This window comes from Festucalex cinctus, chromosome 17 (genome assembly GCF_051991245.1).
Source record: "Festucalex cinctus isolate MCC-2025b chromosome 17, RoL_Fcin_1.0, whole genome shotgun sequence".
In the NCBI taxonomy this organism is placed as follows: Eukaryota; Metazoa; Chordata; class Actinopteri; order Syngnathiformes; family Syngnathidae; genus Festucalex; species Festucalex cinctus.
This window is the reverse complement of record NC_135427.1, coordinates 18173122-18200569: the sequence shown is the minus strand read 5'-3', so window position 1 is coordinate 18200569 and position 27448 is coordinate 18173122. Positions and strand designations below refer to the sequence as shown.

The following is a 27448-nucleotide window of genomic DNA, read 5'->3' as shown; positions in this document are numbered from 1 at the left end:
CTCCTCTTCTTGCCTCATCGTCGTCTTCCTGCGTCAGTTGTTGCTTCTGTTTTTGGACGTTGTTGCTTCTTTTGCTTCACTCATTCCTCTTTTTTTTCTGGACTGACTGCATCCTTGCGCTTTTTGGGGCGTCCACAAAACACGCGCACACGCCACCAATGACAGGAAATCACGTAAGCAATGCTGCAGAGCAATGCAAAGACTTTTCACTCAGCTCCATTGGAACTTGTGCTTTTTGTTGACATTTGCTTATTTGTGACTAATTGAAACCAATTGAAGTATTGATCCATGGAAAACAACCAAATCAAGTCTTTGAAATGTGAAACATCCAAATAAATGTTTTTTTTTTTTGCTTTCTTGAACAAACGTTTGAGCGCTTCGGATGTCGGACATGGGCCACAAATTGGACACACACATGCGCACACACACACACACACACACACATATACTGGCACCCACGGCTGTCACTAAGGACCTGATTGAAAGCAGGCCAGTGCGGTTGCCGTGGCAGCAGCATCTGGCCTCCCCCCATGTCCAACAGATGTCCTTGAAGAAAGTGCTGAAGGTGACAGGAAGTGAAAACATGAACGGATGAATCCTTCGTCATCACGCACTTGGCGTGAACTTGGCAAGTCCCTTCAACTTCCGTCGCTGATCGATCAGACCAATCGGAGACAAGCTTCTCGTTGCCTGACAACCGGCAGAACAGCAACCCCCGCCCCTGTCCCAAGTCCCAAGGGCGGCCATGTTTGTTGACTAAAGTGAACGAAGAGCAACAAAGAGACAAAACAAACAAATCCAACGAAGCGGGCTTAACGAGGTCAACTCTCATCATCCAAGGGAAGTGTGTGCGTGTGTCACTGACACACACATGCACGCACGCGTTCAGCTCATACACACTTAAATCTGACCTAGCGCATTGTGTGTTTTGTGTGCATGGCTGGACATGAATCCGTTTGGAATCAACCAAAACCACGTTGGCCCCTCTTTTGGGAGCACAACACGTGCGAGTGCGCGTGCGCGTGCGTGTGGGTGTGATGAAGGCCTCCTTGAAAGTTGTTGTTTGGTTTTTGTCATCCATCAGTTTGGTTATTGACGACTTGACAATGCCGCTGAGACTTACGAGCTGAGGGCAAGTCTGGTTTTTGCTGGAGATTTGTGACGTGGCCACCAAAGGGTCAAAGTGCACATGGCGAGAAATGCTTCCAAGCAACATGATGGGCTGAAGGTGGTGAGGAGGAGGGGCCCCAAGACAGAGCCCTGGGGCACACCAGAAGAAATGGGATTTGACTTCAGGTGGACTTTTGAATTTTTGAAAATGGATCCTTTGAAAAATGGAGAACTTTTTGTCTTGTTGAAGGAAAAAGCTTCTTCTTGTGTTGGCTTGCGACACAAACATATTGCACATGGCTTTGCCTTCAAGTCGACTTCCTTTCAATCCTTGGAGGGAGGTGGGAAGGTCAGCTGGTTTTTCCTCAAAGGTGAAAGGTCATCTTTGGGGATTGGATAAATGCCATGACGGACGCCAGTTGTGCTTTTCGGGCCTGCGTTGACAATAACTAGAAAATGTTGCTGCTGGTTTTGCTTCCTACATCAGCTTGTTGACCGCCATTTCAGTGTGTGTGTGTGTGCACGTGTTGATCCCGATCAAAAGTGTTATTATTTTCCTTGCAAAAGTTGCCTGTGATGGATGTCGCCAGCACATTCCACTCGGCCCAAAATCACAAAGTCCATTATTTCTTATCATCTTCCTTACATTTGCACTACTTTTATCAGCGCGCACTCGGATTGGCTGTCACTCAGCCACGCCCCCTGCCCCCAAGTTTGATGCGGGGGGGGAGCAGGAGGGGGGGCGTTGAGTGACAGAGATATTAGCGCTCGGCAAGATTTCAGCTGAGATTTCCAAAATGACGGATGACCTGCTGAGGACGAAGATGAGGACGGCCGTGATAGTCATCGTCATCCTCGGCAGGAAGTGCTGTTGATGCACTTCCTGCCCAGGAGGAGGAGGAGGATGATGATGACGACTATCATGGACGCCACTTCCTGCTTCACTTTTTGGATTCCATCAGAGATTGTCAACATCCGCTTGTCTTTTTGTTGGAAAGGATTTTTCTTTTCCTTCATCACAGTCGTCTTCTTCTGTTGATGGCCGTCGCCAAAACGACAAAAGAATGAAAATGTCGCTGGCGTCAGACGACAGATGGGCCAAGATGGCTTTCGGGGTTCACACAGCAGAAGAACGCGTCCGGCTTCCCGCCACTCGATGACCTTTGACACATTTGACAGGCAGCAAGTGGAGATTTTTTATTTTTTTTTATTTTTTTCAGCATCTTCATTTCACAATTTGTCTTTGGAGGCTGAACGGAGGTCAGGAAACATGTTTCAGGCAAACAAGGAGACAACGTGGGCGGAGCCAATCTGGCCGCCGGTCAAGTGCGGCAAACTTAGCAGCTTTTGCTAAAAGGCTTGTTTTGCTGGACGATACGCACGCACAGGGCCGGTCATTTATGAGTGTGTTCAATTGCTTGTTGAAATAATGTCAACAAGGTCAACATGGTTGCCGTTCATAAGCACGCGGCGTCTTGCGGCCGGCCGGTGCAATTGCGGCGGCGGTGTGGTGATCAAACGGAGTCATCCGGCTCAGGCTCAATGATGAGACCAGCGCAGACGCGCGTCGCGGGTTCAATTCCCCCTGAGGACGGCGACGGATGTGAGATGTGGCGGGATGCGTCCGACGTCGCCAGGGCAACGTGCAATCAAATGCAAAGCGAGACGCCGATCCTGGCGGGAAGGCCGCCTCCATAAACTGCTCTGCAAACTCGCTTTTGTTGCAATCAGTTAGTCAACACGTGCTCAAATTTCAAATTGAACAAGAGCTGCGAGCAGCTATAAAGGGCCCTCGCAGCCCGGGCCACGTTGGGGTACTTGCACGTTCGGGTACTGGCACATTGGAAGCAGAATTTCTTTGAAAATGGCATGATAAACCTATACAAGTATTATTACATATTAGTACTTTTTTTTTTTTTTTTTTTTTGCCAGATGTGATCATTCAAAAATTCATAGCTCACTTCCTGTACATTTTAGGAAATGGCTTCCACTGACTTTTTTTTGTGCGTCTCGGGTTGCTACACGTGCCTGCCAATTTTCGTAGCTCTAGGTCAAACGAGCCAGGATTAGTTTTTATTTTTTGTACGCTAGGGGGCGCTATAGAGTCGCGTTGTTATGACAACATCATAAGATCACATTTTTTGCTGGGCCTGATGAGAGTGCAAAGTTTGGTGAGTTTTCGTAAATGTTTAGGTCCTCAAAAATCTGATTGTTTACGAAGAAGAAGAAGAAGAAGAAGAATTCTTACAAAAACAATCGGGACCTCGCAGCGGTAGCTGCTCGGGCCCTAACAATACAAAAAGAAAATAAGAGAGAAAAATGAAATGAGACGGGGCGGGGCAGTAACAAAGGCCCCATTGTCATCTTTCGCTTTAATGGCGGAAGCCATCATGAGGCTTTCAGTTGTCACATTTTGGTTCTTGTGATGCGCTTTTTACTTGCGCCCGAGAAACACAACAAAAATGTTGCGTTAACACTGGAATGTTGGTCAAGGTCACATGTGATGTTTTCTCCAAACCACGTTTCATGATGACTTGTTTGCATTCATTCATATCCGCTCCAAGTGGTCTGCTCAAAAAAAGAATGATGTCATTGGTGGTTGTGGGCCGTGCCTCCATCTTGGAGGCTCAGCAAGTACGGCCGCTGCCGTCTCGTTGCCGGACAGACAAACGCTTGACATCCGTCCGTCCATCCGTCATGTTCCATATGCAAATTGTCTCCATGACAACAGACAGGAGGTGACAACAACTGCGCTGGAAGACATTTGCCCATTAACATCACAGGGTGTTAATAACAGGCTGCGAATTGATCGTTTACAAGGATACACTGTGTGTGTGTGCGTGCGCGTGTGATGTCACCTGAACTGTTAAAAAAAAACTTGTCAATCACACGTTTTTCTCTGTTATGCTCATTTGGAGAGCACGTTTACTTGTGCGCACACACACGAGGGTGTGACGCGGCGTGTGAGGTGAAGGTTGACAAGTGTGAGGAGGAAATGAAACCAGTTCAATTAGCGTGTGCGCACACGTGTCAATTTGCCCTGCACGTGTGTGTGAGCAAAAGTTGTAAGAGAAATTTCTCATCTTGGTGTTGTGAAAATGTTGGAAACTTTATTGTCATCACGTGTCGCAAACGTTGCCGCCCATTCACGCGTGCGCGCGTTCTGCAGCGCCAGCAAGTTGGGCAGAATGTTGCTGTTGATTTGTTTCTGTGTTGTGTCAACTTCCGCTTACCCGCAGGACTTAAATCGGGAAATATGTCCTGATCGACTCTCCAATCAATGGGTCAGTAATTCCCCTTTTCCCTCACCGGCTCTAAGGCGTCAATGTGAGGGGACGAGAATTAGTTAAGCCGATATATCGAGGTGGACTCACCTAGGTTTGTTCACTGTCTTCTTATCATGAGGCCAATCCGTTTTCATCCACCTACTACTCCTGAATGAGCAACCACACGAACCCAGGAATAATAAACTGAACACCTCACTTACTTGGCAGCTCCACTTCTCTTAGTTGTTTGCATTTGTTATTGACCTAGTCATTTAATAATCCTTGTTAGGATCATACGGACTTGTTTCATATAAAGCAGGAGTATTTGACTTTATTAATACAAATGGAAAACATTCATCAAATGTTATTAAAATACAATTACCTCTTTTCCAAACGTCCGTTGCTGTTGTCCGTCTCGAAGGAAAATAATGAGGTCTTATAAAATGACCTGGACTTAGTAAAAAGTCCCAAAAATAATAAAACAAAACCGAAAGAAACAAATAAAATAATTAAAGCAAAAATTGTCTTTCAATATTTTATTACAATGATAACAGGAATAAAAACAATTTTTAAATTCTTTAATGCGCGTTCGCCAAACACAAGGCGCAATTATAAATTTCAAAAATCAAGAATACAATAAAAATTAAAATTGATAAAATATAAAATGAAATAGAAAAAGGGAAATCCAACATAACTATTTAAACCTTTAAATAAAGCCTTCTAAGATTGATCACTTCTTCAAAGAGCTCAAGACCTAATTTTAAAATAAGACGTTTTTGGCTAAAAATAATTTGAAGATATGGAAGTGTGTTAAAATGGCTCCGTCCCTACACGCGATTAACCGTTCATAACTTCCTCTTAAACATCTTATTCAATAAAGCATTGTACATTACCCAATTTGGAGAGAAAAGTCCCGTTCGCAGCTAACAGCCAAAGGTCCTCCGTAAAAAACCTAAGTCCTATCACTCTGCTGTACGCTTTCTCTAACAACACACTCCTCACGGGTTGATCGCTTCACGACAAAGAGCTGAAAGCTCGGAGCCCCGATCGTTGCCAGGGGCAATCTTTTATAACCTTGGTTGCGTCACAGCATCTCCTTGGTAACGGTGGTCTTCCGCCAGTCGTTCCCGTCACTTGTAGTCTCTTCATAAATCCATGCGCTGAGATGAAGTAGGACGCCACATATGTTCATAGTCTCATACAAATGAGTAACAAGCGCGTAATATTGGAGCTCATTCTTTACACACAAGCATACACAGGAAACTGGTTACTAAGCTACGCACACCACAGAGCTTAGTCAGTTCCTGTTTAAACAAAAACACATTTCAGCTTACGTGGGGCTATATGCACTCATTTACACGTGGGGCAATACACTCATCCTACGCGGGGCACTACGCCATCTTACGTTGCCAAAGTCTCGGCTGCAATTCAATATGGAGCCAAAAAAGTCCCTATTACAATTCTAACGGTCCTGGCTCTTATTCGATATTTACAATCATCAAATCAATGACAATATGCGATAATATTCTTAACCAAACTATGCAAGCATGAATAATATGTAAATACATAGCATGTTAAATCCCAAACCTCTCAGGGAATCTCAACAGGTTGATTCTTTTTCATTTGTTACACATCTTGTATGGCAATGCTGAGAGAAAACATCTTTTCATACAGGCAATCATGACACTCAATGCAGTTACAGCAATCTTATCAGCGATAATAAACAGTATCGCATGTAATTAAAAGAAAAGAAAAGACAGCACAGTTTCACAGTGGCTTCAATGTGCTGTAAGCATTGATCCATATTTCAGGTTAACAATTGTCGAGTATAAATTGTATATTGTGTGTGCTATTACTCAATTCAGGATACCTTTGTTTATTTATTTAACCGTGGGGCTTTATCACTACAACGTGGGGCCACCTACCCTCTTTAACTTGTGGCTTGATAAGGTTCAAAATGTGGGGCTAGGACGAGGATCTTATCAAAACGTGGGGCTTACTTAAAGCTAACGTGGGGCTTAAGGCCAACCTGGGCCTCGCTAGGGATGACCTATACTTGCTAAGCAGGCGGCTCCGGTTGCTTAGGTTTGGCGGCATCTGGTGGTTACCTTGGGGTACTACACCCAGAGGCCAAAACATGATCATATCTGCCCTATAGACACCAATTCCTTGATCTTATGGACACCAATTGATCTCTAACTTTAGAATTGAGTTCAGTCCATAATTTGACATCTAAAAGTACATGATATGGTGCTCCATCTGACCCACTCGACTCCACTCAATTCGACACCCCCTCCTAGAGATCACAGGTGTCCCTCAGGCAAATCAGCCGCATATCCAACTCACCATCCAACCCCATCATCCACACCTCATCTACCCCACCGTCATCACCCAACGGAGACGCCGGGGAGTCAGAAGGCAAGGAGACGGGCGAAGGATCAGGGAGCGGAGACCACAGGCTGAAGCCATTCATCAGTAGGGAGGGCGACAACGCAGCCAACGAGCCCTCATCCTCGCTATGCTCAACCACCGGGTCATCAACTAGTGATGAAACCGCGGGGGAGACTGGTCTCAACAGTGGCATGATCTTACCAACTGGAGCCTCCTGTCGGGCGGCACTGGATTCCCCAGGCTCGTCAACCCGGTCCAGGGAGGGCGAGGGGGCCGTCTCAGGCGCGCAGGGTCGCTCCTCTCCAACTCGAACACCACCATACCTGGCACTCTCACCAGGTCTGGCCGTCTTCCTAGGAGTGGCGGCTACACAAAAGCCAGACGGGGTATTGAAAGTCAAGCGTCGAGCACCGTCAGGCAGGCGCCATACCATACGCATCAAAGGGACAGTGCTCCCGATGAATACACTTTCTTTGTTAACATGGTACCGTATATCTTTTATTGGACTTTGAACCAAACCTTCCAACTTACATGAGCCCGCGAGGTCAGCAAAGCCAGGCCATTTCCAAATTTTGCTCATAGCTGAATCGAAAAGATCACATAAATAAGTCATATAAAGCCCATCGGGTATAAGCCACATTTCCTCACCCACACCCTCTGGGGACAAAGGACAGCAGCAGTGCCCATAGAACACGTCTCCAACTACCCAGGCTGAGAAGAGAAGGAGATCGTTTCCACAAAAGACACACCGCGGCTCATCCTGGTTATCCTGGTAAACACACAAATACAATTCGACAATTCTTAAACCTGAGGAGAGCCGGCAAGATCGCGGCTCCCCATATGTACAGGTCGATCCTGATCTAAATGATCATCCGCACCCACTCTGTCGAGAGAATGCGGAATGCCACTACGCCGAGAGAGCGAGGGTGTGGTCGCTCTCCGAGTAGCGGAACCTTTTGGCGGGAGAGTAAAAAAAGCTGCATATGTAAAAAACCAAACTACTAAAACCAATTGGTCGACCAGGCGCAGCCAAAGGAGAATTGAAATTATTCCCCAAACTATACCCCATAAAGTTAGTTTAGCTGTTCGCCACATCCAAACCCTGCTGCCCGTAGCCACAGGATTTCGTTGAAGGCGAATCACCATATTCATAATATACAATGCCAATGCCATGGCAAATATGCCTTCTAATATAACTGCTCCATATAAAACTTCAAAAATCATGATAGAGGTTACATCTAAACAAACCCAGCACACCAAGAGGAATGTTTCAGCTACCCCTCTTGGAGTTTTATAATTTATTCTAATTCGGCCATGCATGTACACAATGAAGCATCCCAATCCCAGTGTGTATGTACAAAACACAAAGCGTAACACCAGTACCTTGGTAACAGCTATCACCAAAATAAAGGGTCGAGTTAACTGCCAAATGTCCCATTGTCCAGTACAGCAATAAAGAAGCCATATTATAAAAATCATCCAATATTCAGCTTCATTACTTACATTTTGAAGGGCGCCTGGTCTCCCTTTAGTACCATTAACCGAACCGCATGCCATGGTCATGTGTAGTTTTACTGTTCCGCCAAAAAGTGTCAGTGAGGATTGAGGAAGACAGGGCTGGTGTTTTTAAAATCGAGTCGATCCCGCCCTCTTTTGCAGCCCTTCCTCAATACTCAATAACCTCCTCTTCGACGCCCCTCCCCAATTTTCCTGTAGCTCATTGGCCAATAGCCGAGCTTTTACCATATTAGGTGAGGCTTTCTCTTTGTGTTCTCGACGAGGACATAGCGACAAAGATCCTCTTTTAACAAATACAAAAGCTATCACTGCCGCTAAAACAATTCCTAAACCTAGCAGGAACCAAAGTCCCACATCTTGTGCTAAATTTGACAGCCCGGTTTTTATACCCTGAAAAGCCGTCTCTGCCACATCTTCCACAACTTCAACGGCTGTTGTGGCCACAGTTTTAACTACACCCTTTATTGCCAATCCAATTCTCTCATACCAAGTACATACATGTTCCCCTTTATGATTGTATTCGTCACTGTGTCCACAATGCAGCCATTTTTCAGCAGGTTCGTGGCATGTGCCTGGGCCAAAAATTTTATTGAATCCCAACCAATCAAATCCCGTAACTATGTCTCCTGCACAGAGGGATTTTCTAAATGCATGTCCCTCTAAAATCTGCATAATGGAGTCAGGAGGCTTGGGGATAATTTTAAGTCCTACCATTTTAGACAATTCTTTATCATTGTCCCATCGCGCGCAGTAATCCCTTCCTACCGCTTGGCTACGAATCCATCTACTACTATTGTCTTTAATCCACACCGCTCCCTCAACATCAGTATATTCTGCGTCGCGGTAACGTGGAGTACAAAAATTCTTAAACCGGGAAACTTTATAACAAGGTACACGTGCTAATACAATTGTACAGTTTTTAAAATCTTTCCCGGAACTACCTCCCGTACACACCATCTCCCATGGCCTTGGATTAGCGTATAAGGTTGGTCTTTCACTGTCAGGCCAAATGTCATTCTCTTTAGAATATACTGTCGCCATATATTGATATTTAACCCAATAATTTTCTGACTTTCCTAAGCAAGGTAATACATCTTTTTCCATTTCATCTTTATTGAGTCCCCACCACGTCTTACTCTCGTCTCTCGTATGTATTTCTTTCCAAGCTTGTAACACCCCTTTAATCGTTAAGTTTGTTTTTAACCCTGTACAGTTATAAATCCAATGAGTAAAAGGTGGCGTTCCCATTTCCACCAAGGGGCATCGCGGCGAAATACCACTTATCCATTCCTTCCCTTCCAATCTGTTAAACATTCTTAGTGCTACACATTGATCAATTTTATCAAAATCACCCTTCGGAACATTATGTAAATCATCCGGCGTAGGAATGCGTTGAGCCCACATTTGTACCCGCCTTATATTCAGTACAGTTATTTTCACAGTCTTATTAAAGGTTGATTCCAACACGTACGTATCCCTTTTCCATATCCATGGAAAAGAGTTATTCAACCACTCTTCGTGTTTCACTTTTATCTTCTTTTCACATAGTGCGTTTTTAACACTCATTGCAAAAAGGTGAGTAAGCAAGGTACTCGCGTCACCTCTTAACCCTCCTTCGGGGAGGGTAAGACTACTACCGCTATCCGCAAAGCAAAACATGTGGTAGGGCACGGGACAATACCTCATCATATTCCAATCACAATGGCTATCATTATAATACAACTGGGCTTTACTTAACCTAACCCTGCATCCCGGCCGTTTCTTTATTACTTTACTAACTTTATTTATTTTATTTATTACTTTTATTGGAGGTGTAATTGGTGGGGTCCTCCTAGACGTATTCCTTCCAAAAATAGTCGCGGCGTATACCATCCTACGTAATCTATTATGTGACCGGGTCTTATTTAACCTAACTCTGTACCTCGGCCGTTTCTTTTTAACTTTCCTTGGTGGGGGCTTTTTGAGCCCCTGCATTCCAAGAAATTTCGGTGAGGCGAAAATCATACGTTTAAAACGTGGGGCAAAAACTTCAATCGCCCTCGGCTTTCTAAATTTTTTAAGCCTTCGTTGATGAAAAACTAAAGGGTACTTACCCGATGCTGGAGTCGGAGTACCTGGCAGGTAATCACCGGTCCCGTTGGCCCCTGGTCCTTCAATGGTCCCGTTGGTTTCTGGTCCACTGCATCTAAAAGTTAAACAGCTCCAACATGGTTCCCATTCCGGCCGAAGCTCGGTACAAGTGTCATTTCGTGGGGCCGCTGGAATTCCGAAATCCGGGTCGTCAGGGTCTGTCTCTAACCAGTATCCTCCTGTCGCATCTGGCAACCTTGCACAATATTCATTAACGTACCAAGAAGGATCTCCTTCTCCAATCTGGACCCAGTTATTTCTAACAAATCTTTGCTCTAGCTTCTTCAAGCATAACAAAGTAATATTGACTATAGAGTCGTTCGCTGTGCTATTAATCCGGTAAACTACTCGAACTTTACACTTACTCTTTGAATTTACAGGGTACGTCGTGCTCCTTTTCAAAATCTTCACCGATTCATTATATGTTTGACTGGATTTGCTGCGAAGGTAGGAATTCACTAGGGTGGTTCTCTCCTCCCTCCATTGCCTCTCACAAGGAATATCCGCTCCGGCACCGCAGGCTTCCCTCTGCGGTCCTTTACTTCTCTTCCATTCTTCACTGACATGCATTACCTCCACTTTCCAGCACGTTTGGTTGGCTATTTTAGTGCTGCCATACCGTACGTCGACCAAGTCGATGGGATTAATCGGAGCCATGCTGTCGAAGCTGAACCTTCGCCTTCTTTGCGCTCGCAGCCCCAACAAACAATAAATCAATGTTATTACTATCAAGCAAAGTATGGTGGCCAGCCATACCCTACCGTACGCCCAGCGTCGTCTTCGACGGATGACAGGAACGTTCATGTAAACTCTGTCATCTTCAGGTTGTTCATGAAAGGTGTCCAATGGGTCCTCAAACACCGTGGGGCTACCCCCATATGTAGGAATCTCATAGGGGTTCTCAACCCTGTCCCTACCGTTGCCACCACGCTCTGGCTGGCGTGTAATTGTTCCTATATTGGCGTAAACATGCGGCTCTCCTCTTACCTCTAGAGTCAAAGGGTGAGGCAAGTTTAAAGTCGCAGGTCTAGGTATCTCATACAACGGGGTATCATAACTAGGAGGACCCAGTCCTAGGTCCTCAAACCTCACCCTGTTCCTGGCTGAACAAAGTCGTCCAGGTATCACTAATTTACCCCCGCTGTCGCCAAAACTTTGATCTTCCTCCATCGCTTCCTCGTAGCTACGTTTCATACTCTCTACTGACGGTTCTATCTTTTATGGACTACTAAGCTCCAAAACCACATCAGCTCCTCCCTCTTTTCTGGGGGTTGGCCTCTGTGGGGCAAAGCAAGTCCTACAATGCTTCGTTACACAATTATCTTATTCTATTTTTAAATTGTTTCTACATTCCACTGAGCCAAATACATTTTAATTTTAAACAAAAGGGGTTTCCAAATTCACTAAATTATGCCCAATTTATCCCGCACCTCTTAATCTTTCTAACTACTTACCTTCATCATATTTGGCCCTCAATTCAGCCATTCTTTCTTGCATATGATTTTGTCGAAATACCTGGTAATCAAACAATAGGGCCGTTGAGGGTCCTGGTGACTCCTCCTGCTCAAGGTTCGCGGGGGTCTGGTTGGACCTCTGTATTTTGGCCTCAGCTTCCTCGATTCTTTTTTCCAATTTCTTAATTATCTCCCTCATTTCATTTTGCTCAGCGATTCTTTCCTGAGAACGCTCAATTAAAGACAACCAATGTGGCCTAAATTGCCCAATATCTACTAAAAAATTGTTCAACGCCGGTACAAATGCTCCTAAAAAATGTTCTAATAATTGTCTATGTGTCTCTAATCTAGTTACTCTAGTCTTTAGCTCAGCAATCTCACCTTCCATCTCCTTTCGTTGCTACTTCTCAGCGGATGAAGAGGGCTGTGGGTCCTGGTGCCTGTTCCAAAAGCGTGACAGGACCCCCTTAAGGACCTTGTGCTCCTTCACCTCATCAGCCTCGCTATCCTCGCTCGCTTCGCCTTCGTACCCTTTACCTTCTGGCTCCTCCTCGTTAGAGGAGGGGCTCTCACTTACCTCTGGCTTTTCCCTCCACTCCGTTCCCGACCCTGCGGCTGGAGTTTCCGGTACAACTCCCTTTTCCGGTTGCTCCTGTTGAGGAAAAACGGACTGGGGGGCTTTTATACACATTTCTGCCAATTTTTTCCATTTAGGTGCATTATTATACCGCCATGGATTTTTCTCACAAAATTTAGGGCATCCACGCAAAGACCAATGCTTTTTGTGGTCGTCTAACACGTTTCCTTCTCCGGTACAACCCGGATAGGGACACCCTTTCCCCTTATACTTCTTCGGGCGACCCCTGAGGTCAAAGTCTCCCTTCGACCTGGGTGCCTTGTGTTCATCCTCTTCTAATGAACTCACATAACAATATTCCAGCTCTCTTGTGGCCACCTGAGCCAATGCCAACAACTTCTCATTACCCTTAGGCTTTACTTCTTCATCTCCACTCTCACTACTATGCCTTCTTGTCGGCCTAGTACCAAAGTATTCTCCATTAAAAGTACAGTTGGGGTGTAACCGTTTGGCTTCCTCCTCTGTACTCATTGACACTGCCATCCCTAACGAGTATATTCCCTCGTAGGGTTTCATAGCCATCATTACTTTTATTTTCAACCAATATATCGGGTCCCCCAAAACCCATCGTCGCGGCATCGCTGGACTCACTTTTACTATTACTGTTTTAGCTTTATATTCCATTCTATCCAATGTAGTCTCTTTTACTATATGACTACCTTCCATAGCGCTAATATTCACTGCTTTCTCTTGCGGGACATCCGGCAATGTTTCCATTGAAATGTCCCCTCGAGCCAAAGCAATATTGATTAGCGTGGGCCAGGGGGATCTTGGTTCCCCCCCACTTAACACAGGTTCAACGTGAACTAAAGTTGGCACCGCTTCCGAGCCAACAATTAATGGAGCCAAGCCATACTTACCTCCATGCGGTGGCCAGTTGTTGTAGAGCAGTGCCTGGAACCCCGGGTCGCGAGTCCTCTCGTTCACTTCCATCGGCCAATAGGTCAGCAAATCGGAACTTAGCGACTTTATCAAAGTTTCTGCTCCAGTTAACTGCCATCCCTCGGCCTCTCCTGCTCTCACTAGTGAACCTTTTCCCATTCTCATCCTACAATGTAGGCAATACAGTATGCTCTCCCCGTCCCACAAACATTCACAATGCTGTGCCTCGGTATTCTCTTGCGGGGCTAAGTCCCACTGAGCATACGCTTTTATCCTAGGTAGGCTTTTTACTCTACAGTATCCACACACCTGTATTTCAAGCACTTTAGCCGGGCCTATTTTACTCAGGTCTGGCTTAAAGCCATCTACCCAATACTTATTGGCTATATTCCACTGTCTCCTCAACTCCTCGTTTCCACTGCAAATTACACAGGTCGAGACAGCCGGTTGCCAATTAAAATCTTCCACTCTATTACTAATATATCCTCTCACTGCATTCGTCCAAAGAACAAATGCCTTACCGACCATTATCACCTTCTCCGTCCTCCGCACGATGACAGCTCCCTTCATCATGACGAGCCTGACAAAGTCCGGCGGGACTGGTTCCATTTTTAATTATTTGTCTTACTCCTTAACTTCAGGCTGAATTAACTGGTATCGGTTTTAGCTGCTCTACCCCTTGGACTCCCTTCTTCTTCAGTCGCACTGTATTTCTGTCTAAAACTTCTTCAACGATGTCAAATTGGTCATATTTCGCTTTCACTGCCTGACTATCAGAAGGACTATGAGATTTTATCCACACTCTCTGTCCTACCTGAAATGGGCACTTTCCCTTTTGAGGGTGTTGTGTGCCTTGCATCCGTCCTACCTCAAGTGCGACAAAGGGGCGCTGGTTCAATTCCTGCGAAGGGGAAGGTCTATCTGCTCTGCTCCTCCCATTCAAATCCTTGACCAACTCCACCAATTTCTCACTCCATTCTTTTCCATTAGCATTTTTCCCAAGCCAACTTTTAACTAGACCAATGGTCCTTTCAGCCACGCCGTTAGCTTGAGGGGTGTAGGGCGGCGAATAAGTTCTTACTATTCCCCACTTCTGACACCACCTGTCTATTGTAGCGTTTTTGAAATGAGTTCCATTGTCAGTTCTTAATTCTCTCGGTATGCCTAACCACATACAACCCTCTTCTAGTGTTTTCAGCACGCTATTAGCATTCGCATTACGTACAGCTTTTAAACCAAAATGTCCTGACATCGAATCAACAAGCACAATAAGATATTTCTCACCTTTAGTGCCGCTTACTCCCATGGGGCCTGCTACGTCCATGCAAACTGATGCCCATGGAACAGTGCTTTTAATCGTCAATCCGTCCACTCGCTGTCCTCGGCGTCCTGCATTATACTTATTACACAACTCGCAATTTCGTATAACTGAACGAATTTTCTTTTCTGGGATCCAAAGTTCCAGTTTCTCCAACTCTCTTTTGGTGGGCAAGGCACCTCCGTGGCCTAGCGCTTCATGTACGGCCTTAGTCACCTCACACACAAACTCATTCGGGACCACTTTTCCTCCTTTGGGAGTATTGTCCCATTTTTCTGCTCCTACAATTACCAATCTTCTCTCTTGGACGTATTTATCTATTTCATCATTACCTCTCCAGTGAGCCCCCTCCTTGACGTGGGCTCTCTGGTGAACAACATCGATAGTCATATTCAACCTTAACTCGGCTATTTTCTTCCACAACTCAGCATGAGCAATTTCTCTACTCCTCGCTCCTTCAAACCCATTTTCTTCCCAAATGGATAAGTCTTCTTTGAGCGCCTGAGCACAATAGTGACTATCGGTTATAAGTCTTACTCGACTCACGTGTAATCTTATGGCCTCTAACAATCCTTCTAACACCGCTGTAGCCTCTCCTGCTTGGGCACTGCCAGGAGTCTGACCTTTTCGGCGGCATACCTCTTTACCATTGTGTTTCAGGATGAAGCCCCAGTGGGCATTCTGGTCTTCACCCTTTTTAGAACCGTCTGTGTATAAAACCCATTCATATGGCTTCTCCTCACTATTTACAGTTTTCGCCTGTTTTTTAGATATGGATTTTGCTGGTCCTATCTCTAAATCGGGGTCTAGCAGGATATCTTCCCACCTTCCCCATCTCACATTAGTCGCTTTAGTACTTTCTAATGTGTCTTTACGCAGGTAGCGATGTACTTGACTCTGCGTAACAACTTTTATGCCTTGTCCCTGGGCTAAGTCTTTTAATGTTCCCCAATATTTAGCAAGAACCGCTAATTCTCTCTCCTCCTGGGGAAACTTTTTCTCAACATTATTTATAGTGTAAGTCCACAATGTTACCAAGCCAGCACCTTCATTACTAACGCTTACCATTGCATTATCCTCATCACATTGAATTTCGGCTACTAACCTAACTTCCAAACTTCTCGGCTCAAGGCGTATAGCATTTTTTACTGCGTTTTTGAGCCCTTCTAAATTTTCTTGGTCTTTAGCCGACCAGGGCCAATCCTTTGTTTTCTTTTCATTAGGATTTTTGCGCAATCGGGCATAAAGGGGTCTCGCAAATTTCTGATAAAACGGAACATGATCTCGAACATAATTACACAATCCTAATATTTTCTGCAGTTCGTTCTCGGACGTTGGCGGCAAAATTTGTTCTATTTTCTCTCGATACGCTTGCGACAGCCCCAAGTCTTCAGACACTTGGAATCCCAAGTAATCCACCTGAAACCTGGCAAGCTGACATTTTTTTAAGATTTAGCTTCAATCCCGCCGCCGTCACTCGCTCGATTACGGCCTGCAAAATTTCCAAATGTTCCTCCTCCGTGTCACTAGCAATGAACACATCATCAATGTATACTGTGACAGGGAGACCTTCCAAAACATGCAAGACAGCTGATTGAAATACGTTCGGGGAATTTTTATATCCCTGCGGCAAGCGCTGCCAAACGTATGCTTTTCCTTTATGCGTAAACGCTGTTTTCCCTTGTGATGCTTTGGCAATTCTCAGGGAAAAGAATCCATTTGCAAGGTCAATACATGATTTATACTTTTTTACTCTTAATGTTTTTAAAGACGCCTGGGGGTTTATGAGGCTCGCTCGGTTAGCCACCGTACGGCGGTTCAAAGCCTTGAAGTTAATGACTGGCCTCCAACCCCCTCCTACCGCTTCAGGTTTTTTAACAGCTTGAATTGGGCTATTGGTAATCGGGTTTAGCTCTTCACGAATAATACCAAGTGCTAATAATTCTTTTACAATTACCTCCATTTCGGCAACTGCTCCGGGGTTGAGGGGATACTGCCTTACGGGCGGATGTACCCCTCCACTAATAGTATGCATGTATTTTGCTCCTAAATCACCGCAATCATTTTTAAAATGTGCGATAGCGGCTTTGTCTAAAATTTCACCTAATTTCTTTTTCCCTTCCAGTGTTAACACACTGTCTTGGATTTGTTGGGCTTTTACGGCTGGTACATCTACTGACTTATACCATTCTTGATCAAGTATTACTTTTGTAGGGCCTACTTTCACTAATTTCGGTTTTAGTTTTTCCCATCTCTTTTTCGCAACCTGCTTTTTATTTCTAGACTTTTTCATTTCTTCTGCATCTTTTAACGTCAACAAATTGTGAGGTCCTACTACCCACACAATTCCCTTCCAAATTCCTACCGGCATTTTGGCAATCGAGCCATCAGCTACCATTACTTGTAGGTGTCCGATTTGTTTTAAGGCTCTACGGGTCATGGACACCTCAGCCCCTGTGTCTACTAAATAGGGTACTCCCTCCACCTTAGCATAAAGGTTATTCCCTACTCTGTAGACTCCTTCTAGGGTGACCCGTGCCTCTGTCTCCATTATTTGCCAGGCCCCCCGGAGGCCGCAGCCTTGCGCGCCTCGAGGAAGGCCTTCCTTTCTTCTGGGTTTAGTTTGTCAAATTCTTCTTTGGGCATGTATGCCGGACCTGGTCTTCGCACCGCTGGCTGTTGTCTTGGTTGGGGCCTCGTCTGCTGTCCTGGCTGAGTGGCTGGTCTCTGATTTCCACTCATTCTCTGTTGCTGAGGTCTCACATAGGGGACAGTCTGAACTGGTCGCTGAGCTCCCTGCTGGACTTGCTGTTCGTTCCCTCGGGTGCGACTAGCGATTGGTCCGGTTCTCCTCTTCTCAGCGTTATGCTTATTCAGGCGATCCCACTTCTTAACTGAGGCTTCAATTTTCAGCGTCGTGCTATTTGGAGCCATTTTCACAAAGACAGCTTCGTTCCCTTTGTCCTTAACAATCATCCGCAGCACTTTGATATACCTATTTGGCGATATAACTTCTTTAATTTTGTGCCACACGTTTAGCAGTGAAACGTCCCTTTTGAGTTGCTCTATAGCCCTATTAATATGGGCATCTTCATCTTCATCTTCGCCATCCACCCACCTTTCGTAGACCTGTTGTGGTGTTTCGTTTGGTCCGACGGGGCTAGCGATGATGTACTGAAGCCATAGCTTCTTTGCGCCATCTCCTCCTGGCGCGTCCCTAATCATAGGCCATGTCTCAACTAAATACTCTTTAGCTGTTTCTAGCCTACTTTTTTGGCGAACCAACTCCTTTAAGGTCTTAAATTGTTGCACATCACCCTCTATGTCGTGTGGCTGATTTATTGGGTTTGGTACTATTGTAGTTGATCCCAACTGTGTCATATATTGGGTCTGTTGGTTAAAGGAGGCTCTCGGGGCAGCTGGTACTGTTAAGGTAACCGCTGCTCCATCATTATCCGAATCTGAATTTAAATCATCGTCGGCTCTCAGCTCACATTTTGCTTTATCATTTATTGCTTTTTTGAGCCGTCTTAACATAAAATCATGTGCCACCGCCACGTAACCTTCCCTGAAATTCTTAGTCAGGTCTTGGTGAGCAAGTAATGTGGTGTATGGCGGAGCCTGTAAAATGTTAACAGCCTCGCGATAAGTTATTCGCATAGTTAGAGGCATTTTACTATCTAGCTTATTGAGCCAGGCCGTTGGATAAGGGCGATTTACTTGCCCTGCCTCGGGTATGTACGCTTTTCGCCCATCCTTTGTCTCGATCCATCCCAGGCTAACATCCCTAGCTATCCTTTCTGAGGACCGGTACACATCAAACGTGGGTTGAGGGTTCTTCTTTCTTCTATTCACCGGTCTTGTTACTATTTTTGGACTCCGGCCAGGGTTGGCCGGGTCATCGTCTTCTGACGAGGTTGAGTCCCGGTCTTCATCAGCGGGATTAGCGCCAATCGCGGTCGGAACAGGAGCTTGCTCTCCACCGTCTTCCTCTTCGCTCCCATCTTCTGGCAGGGGCACCGGCATCATGGGGGGTCGTCCCGGAAAGGGGTCCCGCGCTGTTCCAGGGGTAGACGTGACGGGGCTAAAGGTTACTGTTCCCCTCGGGGCTTTGCTTTTCCCCTTCGGGGCCTGTCTGCTCGGTCCCGCTCGCTCTTCATCCTCTACCACCCGGGCAGCTCCTGACATCCCTCCACTTACCGGGGAAGGCACGGGAGTTGTTTTAACTGGGGATGGTGACTGGGGTGAGTCCCTGAGTTCTCCGGTTATTGTTTGCTGGAGCTGGCGTCGTTCACGATCCATCTGCCTAGTACGGGTTAAAATCTCATCTGTCACTGATTTAACTCGCTCCTCTCTCTGCTTTTTTGATATTGCTACCACAAATTCTACTCCCGATGGTGTTGTCACGGGAGTCTTAGCTCTTAAGGTGAAGGCCGCCACAGCTATGGACTCGGCCTGTTGCCACTGCATTTTCCCAGTTTTAATCCAATTTACATCTATTACTATTCTCTCCGCTCCCTCACCTAGCGCTTTGTCAACCCCTCTCTCCAATGCTTTTGCCATTTCGTCCGCATATTGTGACTGCTCGCTTTTAGGGTTCCACTCTGTCCCTGGCACGTGAATTATCATGCCATAGGGAGTGTTCCCGCCACTAGTTTTTGCCGCTATTATTGGCCGCTGATAATTTTTCTGTAATTCCTGTTTAACTTCTAATTCATATTCCTGTCCTGCTTCCTGCCTTAAAATGTTCCTAAGCGCTTTACTATGTGGTTTTAATGATCTATCTGTAATTATCACAATAGCATCCCCTTGTATTTGCCAGGGGCTCCCCACATAGTGACACAATACCACTCCATTCCCGATTGAAACCTTTTTAGTTTCCTCCGGCAGCCCGCCAAGGGCCGCCGTTCTTATCAGGGGAGTCATTCTCACAGTTATCCCTGAGCTTTCATTCTCCGATGCTCCTGCGTCCTCCTCTACTGGGACACATGAGCCCGTATCATAAAAGCCCTCTTCACTAGCGGCTTCAGCAAACCGCTTCCCTGCCTTTTGGAGCTCTTTCAACTCCGGTTGTTCCCAAAGGTTGAGGCTTAAAGCTTCAGTCTCCTTGGGATTTGCCAATTCCACCTTTAAGTGCATTTTCTCGGCAAGGGATTTTATCGTCGGGTCCCACTGGACTCCGGTACTAACCACTTCCATCACATTATACACATCCAACAACATAGACCACCAGTGGACCCAAAGGCCCACCGTCCCAGAGGTGCATCCCTCCTGGGGGTGGTTCACCACTACTGTTGCTATGCCCATTATTTCGGGAAATTCACTCACAAACATTCCCGTTTCCTTCACCGCCCTTTCCACCTCGACTGCGAGGTCTGTCGGACGGATCGAAGGGTTGTTTATCTCCAGGTGCCTTCTGGCTCCTGGTGGCCATCGATCTACACCTTCACCCAGCAGCATAACTACTACTGGTATATCTACTTGTTCTAGAGGTCGGAATTCAGGCTTTAATCCTGCTCCCCTCTCCGTAGGGCTGGGGGACTTTTCCCTCCCATTTTTCCCTATTAATTTTTCCATTACTTCACTAGCGTGTTTTATAGCCCGCTTTGCTTCTTATTGTAGGAGTTGAGCTATCTATTTCCGAAGCCTACCCGTGCGCTTTGGGTTACAGGGACGTACTATAGCTCCCGGTTACTCAGCTCCGTACCCGTGTACGTTGCCTCTACTTCTATCGGGACTACCGCGTTCGGGTTTCCTACCTTTACTCGTCGGCGGATGTCCTCTCTCAAACGGTGGGGTGTATTGTCCTTCCAAATCGGTTGTAATCCACTCCGCTTCCCTTCTTCGGGCTGTGACTGTCTTCTTGTGCCAATGGACACTCCTGCCAAAACCGAAAAAGGCTGCTTCCACTAGAACATTAGTCTAGTGGAAACACCTACCTTCTCTCCTTAGTTCTCGACGACTTTCTTCTTGTGCCAATGGACACTCCTGTCAGAACCGAAAAAGGCTGCTTCCACTAGAACATTAGTCTAGTGGAAACACCTACCTTCTCTCCTTAGTTCTCGACGACTTTCTTCTTGTGCCAATGGACACTCCTGTCGGGAACCGAAAACTTAAAATTTCCGCAAAAATACAAGGAGGAAAGGCAGGGGATGGGGGATCAAGGTTATGCCTGTAGCGGCGGCAGCCTCGGTCAATGGGTCCGCTATCAAAGAAAAGGGACCATAAATATTTTCGGGCACCCCGCAATAACCAAGCAAAGAATATGGTAGATTTGCTATAAATGGATATCTACAATAACAAGCCACTCAAATGGGCAACCGCACCCAATATGGAAGGCCTAAATACCGTAGACCATAGTTTATCATTAAACTACTAAAGGAGACTGCTTCTCTCCGAGCAGCTCTTCACCCTCAACTCTAACTGTTCAAGCCCTCCTCCTCTTTGTGGGCGGGCTTGAACCACCCCTTGACTCAGCCCCTCCCTCAGGAATGCGCGGTGCAGCGCGCTCTACCAGGTACACTATCAGTACCTTCACAGCCGACCGAAGCAGCAGGTCGCTGTAAAAGCTCATTCACTTTGAATGGCTCTCTCACACTCAGCCTCTGTTTGAGTGTAAGTCTCCTGGGGGGCCAGTCACCGTTCCTTTAACACAAAATAGTACAATCAACTTCAATTCAAAAATCACACTAGTTTTCCACAATTAAAGCAGTTCTTTTCCATGAAACATTTTCATCAAAGAGACTAATTTTGTGTTAGCTCAGGGTCGTCTGACATGACAATTTATCAGCGAGTTCGCCGTCAACTCCAAGCACGGTGCCCCCGGCTCAGAGTTGCGCTCACTCGGGTTCCTGTTTGGGCTTCGATCGACCCCGATTTTGACAAAAATGAGTCAATCGTCGCCCCACGTTGGGCGCCACATGTCAACTTCCGCTTACCCGCAGGACTTAAATCGGGAAATATGTCCTGATCGACTCTCCAATCAATGGGTCAGTAATTCCCCTTTTCCCTCACCGGCTCTAAGGCGTCAATGTGAGGGGACGAGAATTAGTTAAGCCGATATATCGAGGTGGACTCACCTAGGTTTGTTCACTGTCTTCTTATCATGAGGCCAATCCGTTTTCATCCACCTACTACTCCTGAATGAGCAACCACACGAACCCAGGAATAATAAACTGAACACCTCACTTACTTGGCAGCTCCACTTCTCTTAGTTGTTTGCATTTGTTATTGACCTAGTCATTTAATAATCCTTGTTAGGATCATACGGACTTGTTTCATATAAAGCAGGAGTATTTGACTTTATTAATACAAATGGAAAACATTCATCAAATGTTATTAAAATACAATTACCTCTTTTCCAAACGTCCGTTGCTGTTGTCCGTCTCGAAGGAAAATAATGAGGTCTTATAAAATGACCTGGACTTAGTAAAAAGTCCCAAAAATAATAAAACAAAACCGAAAGAAACAAATAAAATAATTAAAGCAAAAATTGTCTTTCAATATTTTATTACAATGATAACAGGAATAAAAACAATTTTTAAATTCTTTAATGCGCGTTCGCCAAACACAAGGCGCAATTATAAATTTCAAAAATCAAGAATACAATAAAAATTAAAATTGATAAAATATAAAATGAAATAGAAAAAGGGAAATCCAACATAACTATTTAAACCTTTAAATAAAGCCTTCTAAGATTGATCACTTCTTCAAAGAGCTCAAGACCTAATTTTAAAATAAGACGTTTTTGGCTAAAAATAATTTGAAGATATGGAAGTGTGTTAAAATGGCTCCGTCCCTACACGCGATTAACCGTTCATAACTTCCTCTTAAACATCTTATTCAATAAAGCATTGTACATTACCCAATTTGGAGAGAAAAGTCCCGTTCGCAGCTAACAGCCAAAGGTCCTCCGTAAAAAACCTAAGTCCTATCACTCTGCTGTACGCTTTCTCTAACAACACACTCCTCACGGGTTGATCGCTTCACGACAAAGAGCTGAAAGCTCGGAGCCCCGATCGTTGCCAGGGGCAATCTTTTATAACCTTGGTTGCGTCACAGCATCTCCTTGGTAACGGTGGTCTTCCGCCAGTCGTTCCCGTCACTTGTAGTCTCTTCATAAATCCATGCGCTGAGATGAAGTAGGACGCCACATATGTTCATAGTCTCATACAAATGAGTAACAAGCGCGTAATATTGGAGCTCATTCTTTACACACAAGCATACACAGGAAACTGGTTACTAAGCTACGCACACCACAGAGCTTAGTCAGTTCCTGTTTAAACAAAAACACATTTCAGCTTACGTGGGGCTATATGCACTCATTTACACGTGGGGCAATACACTCATCCTACGCGGGGCACTACGCCATCTTACGTTGCCAAAGTCTCGGCTGCAATTCAATATGGAGCCAAAAAAGTCCCTATTACAATTCTAACGGTCCTGGCTCTTATTCGATATTTACAATCATCAAATCAATGACAATATGCGATAATATTCTTAACCAAACTATGCAAGCATGAATAATATGTAAATACATAGCATGTTAAATCCCAAACCTCTCAGGGAATCTCAACAGGTTGATTCTTTTTCATTTGTTACACATCTTGTATGGCAATGCTGAGAGAAAACATCTTTTCATACAGGCAATCATGACACTCAATGCAGTTACAGCAATCTTATCAGCGATAATAAACAGTATCGCATGTAATTAAAAGAAAAGAAAAGACAGCACAGTTTCACAGTGGCTTCAATGTGCTGTAAGCATTGATCCATATTTCAGGTTAACAATTGTCGAGTATAAATTGTATATTGTGTGTGCTATTACTCAATTCAGGATACCTTTGTTTATTTATTTAACCGTGGGGCTTTATCACTACAACGTGGGGCCACCTACCCTCTTTAACTTGTGGCTTGATAAGGTTCAAAATGTGGGGCTAGGACGAGGATCTTATCAAAACGTGGGGCTTACTTAAAGCTAACGTGGGGCTTAAGGCCAACCTGGGCCTCGCTAGGGATGACCTATACTTGCTAAGCAGGCGGCTCCGGTTGCTTAGGTTTGGCGGCATCTGGTGGTTACCTTGGGGTACTACACCCAGAGGCCAAAACATGATCATATCTGCCCTATAGACACCAATTCCTTGATCTTATGGACACCAATTGATCTCTAACTTTAGAATTGAGTTCAGTCCATAATTTGACATCTAAAAGTACATGATATGGTGCTCCATCTGACCCACTCGACTCCACTCAATTCGACAGTTGCCCTGGCAACGAGGGAATTATTGATTGATTGAACAAGCCTCAACATAATTGAGACAAAAGTCAACATTTGCAATCAAAAGCAACTCTTGCGCACGCACGCGCACACATATTTGAAGGGAGTGAAATTTGTGGCGTCAGCAGCAGCAATTTGGCCGACGCCCCCGAGGGAAGCGTCGCCGCTGACATTTTGTTGAAAGCCATAAAACGGCTCCAGCCAATTTCCGCTTGAATTTCACATCCCGACTTTGATGAGGACACTAAATGACGACACAACGAGGCACGTTACATGATAAGTTATACGACGACACAACGTGCACGTTACACGACAAGTTTGCAACAAACGACGACACGTGTGTTACACGACAAGGTTGCAAGCTGAAAGTTTGCCGTACTTGATCGCAACGACACGCGCAAGTCAAGTTTTTGCAGCGAGGCAGGCAGACGGACGATCGCGACGGCCGGCGGCAAAGAACTGGATTCGGCGGCAGCAGAGAAAAGAAGATCCGGGTTCGACCTTGAGCGGCTTCCCCGAGGACGAAGCGCTCGTTGGAGCAAATGCGTTTTGGGCGGCGACAGACGGAGATGGACGCGCTCGCGCTCTCTCGCTCGCCGCAACTTGATCAAATATGATCAAGCATGAAGTACATTACAAAGGTAATGTGAATTTAAAGCCACTTCCTTTCATTACCAAAGAGTCAGCCGGCGCTGGCTCGCTGGCCCAATTTATGAGGCCCGCTTCCTCAATCTAATAGAAGGATTCAGGTGTTACTAATGGAGCGGCCGCCGAGGTAATAGACGGCGCATAATGTGGACTGATGCAGTGCCGCCGCCGCCGCCGCCGCCGCCGCAGCAGGAAGACTCAGACACAAAAGTTGGAGAGCACCTCTGTCATGCTTTCAGTTGAGTTTTGTCTTTTTGTTCTGTTTTCCTTGTCAGTCTCGTCAAGCATCGTCATATCCACCTGTGCTTGCGTGCCCTTCCTCAGGTGTCAACCAATCAGCATCCTCCGTCACTTAATTGTGTCTTGCCCAGGTGCATCTCATTGTGTCAATTAGTGTGTGTATTGAGGCCCCGTTGACACGAAACCCCGCTTCAGTATCCGCAAAAGTTTCTTAGCGTTTGGGCAGTTTGTCCACACGGCGGCGCCGATTCGAAGCTTGAAAATTGATCACTTTTGGAAGAGGGCTCCAGAGTGGAAACATTTCAAAACGTATGTTCCAATGTGGATACCGTAGCAGGATAGATACTCCTCTGGTGATTGCGCACCAAGCGTATGACAATCTGTCAACAACAATGGCGGCTGGCCGTGTCGTCATCGTGGTTTTGCTCAACCTCCTTAGCTGGTTTATCCTTTGACAGCAAATGTTTTGCGTGATGTCCTTGAACCACCCACCATTGTCACTTCTCCTGTGTTGTGTAGGTGTCACTGATCTGTATACATTACTGGATAGCCGATAGTCCATAGGTGTTTCCAAATTCACAAGGCTGGGTCCTCCGAAGGCCAGTTTGTCGGTCGCATGACGTCACTTCCTACGCAACTCGACCGCACGCTGTGTCCAAAATCACGCGGCCCTCGAATCCTGCCCTCGCATTTTGCCCTCGTATCCATGTAGATGGGGCCCGAACGAAGGCTGCATTCGAGCAACCTTCGCAACGCCCACAATCTGGCATTCTTCTACTCAGATGTTCCGTGATTACGGTGGAGCAATTATGCGACGACGGAAACTCCTGAAAAAGCACCGTGTTGAATATTTCGCATAATTACATCGGCATAAATTCATCTGCTTTCAGTTTGTGCTTTCAGTTAATTATGGACCCCGAAATTACATTCCTTCTATATTTTTTTATTGTATATATTCTTTTTGAGGAAGAGAGGAGAGCCAAATTCCCTCATCGGCGTGTTGTCCTTTTGAAAAAAATAAAGTAAGTTCTACCTCAGCCTCTTCATTCTATTATCAGTATTTACAGGTTTCATATGGATATAATTGTAACGTTTCTGATCTGCTCATAATATAGCCAATTACATAAATCATAACCTCAGAAATAATTTTTAATTACAAGTAAGCAATATTCAATGCAATGATAGACAACAGAAATAATTGTATACATTCAAAAATAAAATGTTTCATTATGTGACCATAAGATGTTCTCATAATGGCAAAAACACTTCACCATACTACTACAGGGTTAAGGTCAGATACATTTCTTATAAACACGTCAGTAAATCCATAATATTAATGCAAGCAGATTAAAGAATAAAAAAGAAAACCCACACACACACTAACTTGTTTTCATGTTTTATTTAAAAACAAACAAACAAACAAACAAAACAGCCGAGAAACCCATACTGCAGGATGAACCTGAGTGTGCCAGTGCTGGACCGTTTCTTCAGCGGAGAAGATTTGCAACCAGACTTTCGCCTGAGCAGGGGCTCATTTGAAGGGCTGCTCAACCTCTTGAACCAGGACCGGCGGCATGGATGGGGTGCGGAGATTGAGATCCTAGTTTTCCTCTTCTGGCTGGCGAGTGGGACATCATATCGGGTGGTGTCACAAGCTTTTGGGGTGCCAAGGTCCACGGTCCACTACATCATCCACCGGGTCACTCAGGAAGTGGTGGCTCTTGGCCACCAAGTCATCCACTTCCCCAACACTGCAGAGGAACTTCAGGCAGTGACCCGGGAATTTGCAGGGCTGGCGAGGCACCGAGTCTTCTCAAAAGCTGCTGGGGCAATTGATGGCTGCCATGTCTGTATAAGATTTGACATTTCCCTCAAGATACAGTCTCCTTGTTAGTACAATGAATATATTCAATTAACATACAAATGTGTTTTTTTCTCAGGTCATCGCCGCCTGTACCATCCTCCACAACATCTGCCTTTGGACAGGAGACCTCATTGCCCCAGAGAACCTGCAGGAGGATGAGGGGGAAGTGGGGACTGACACTGTCGCTGGATTGCAGTGGAGGGCAAACAGGGCATACACAGGATGCCAAAAATGTATGAAAATAGTACACGTGTGAGAGTCAATGTAATGATTTAACCAAAATAACTCCAATATTTGACAGAGACATGGCAGCCATCAATTGCATCCAATCTCCATGTGGATGATGTTGTGGATCCTGGAACCAGTATGATGTCCCACTTCTAACCAGGAGAGGGACACCAGGAATTCCACTGCAAGCAATGCCACCAGTCTTGGAACAAGTGGCTCATGCACACTTCAAATGAGTCGCTGGTCAGACAAAAATCATTTGATTTACAATTTGTTTTGGGGGTTTTTTTTACTAGCACTGGAACACTCTGGTTTGTCCTGCAAAAAATATGGACTGTACTTGTATGTTATGTATAGCTATTAAGGTTGCTTTTTATTGTTAAGTTGTACTTATGTAATAGTATTTTTTTTTCCAGCCTAATCAAATTGTTTGTTTTAAAGTCAAGTCTGTTTTGACTTGGCCCTGGGGAAATAAAAAAAAAAAA

At 45.3% G+C, this 27448-nt stretch overlaps 1 long non-coding RNA gene across 1 annotated transcript; it reads left to right on the top strand.

The window, feature by feature from the left end:
* On the top strand, positions 1 to 27434 carry LOC144005618 (uncharacterized). Its single transcript, XR_013279627.1, has 3 exons — positions 1 to 173; positions 26812 to 26968; positions 27037 to 27434. It is a non-coding gene; the product is annotated as an uncharacterized LOC144005618 (long non-coding RNA).
* The last annotated feature ends 14 nt before the right edge of the window (positions 27435 to 27448 follow it).